Consider the following 356-nt stretch of genomic DNA (forward strand, 5'->3'; position numbering starts at 1 on the left):
TCCGGGCGGCCGCGGGGGTCAGAGTTTCGAGTAAATTCAGGCTAGTGCCGTTGGTTATGCACTATCACGGGTCATTACACAATTGCAACATCGCAATTTTCTTGTTGGGTAGAAGCTAGTGGGTCGATACGCTCCGCATGTCTGGCTCGAGGCATTTACACGGCCTTTTTTCCCCCCTTTTCTTTGGAAACTTTTACGCAATTCAACTCGTATTTAGCGACAGAAAGAAAAGACTTGAGAGGAGGGAAAAAAGTAAAAAGGAAAAGAATTGAAATAAAGACGAAAACTAGGTTTGAAACGAAAGTGGAAGAGGAGGGGGGGGGGGGAGTTAATTTGTCCAGGTCTCTGAAGTGTGA

The 356-nt window shown here is 46.1% G+C and overlaps 1 protein-coding gene across 1 annotated transcript in view; it reads left to right on the forward strand.

Annotated features, from left to right (window-relative positions):
- Window positions 1-356, forward strand: part of LOC119592352 (SH3 domain-containing protein C23A1.17-like) — a 37,674-nt gene that overhangs the window by 1,854 nt on the left and 35,464 nt on the right. The gene's annotated exons all lie outside the window — the stretch shown is intronic.

Source organism: Penaeus monodon, chromosome 30, assembly GCF_015228065.2.
Source record: "Penaeus monodon isolate SGIC_2016 chromosome 30, NSTDA_Pmon_1, whole genome shotgun sequence".
Lineage (NCBI taxonomy): Eukaryota > Metazoa > Arthropoda > Malacostraca > Decapoda > Penaeidae > Penaeus > Penaeus monodon.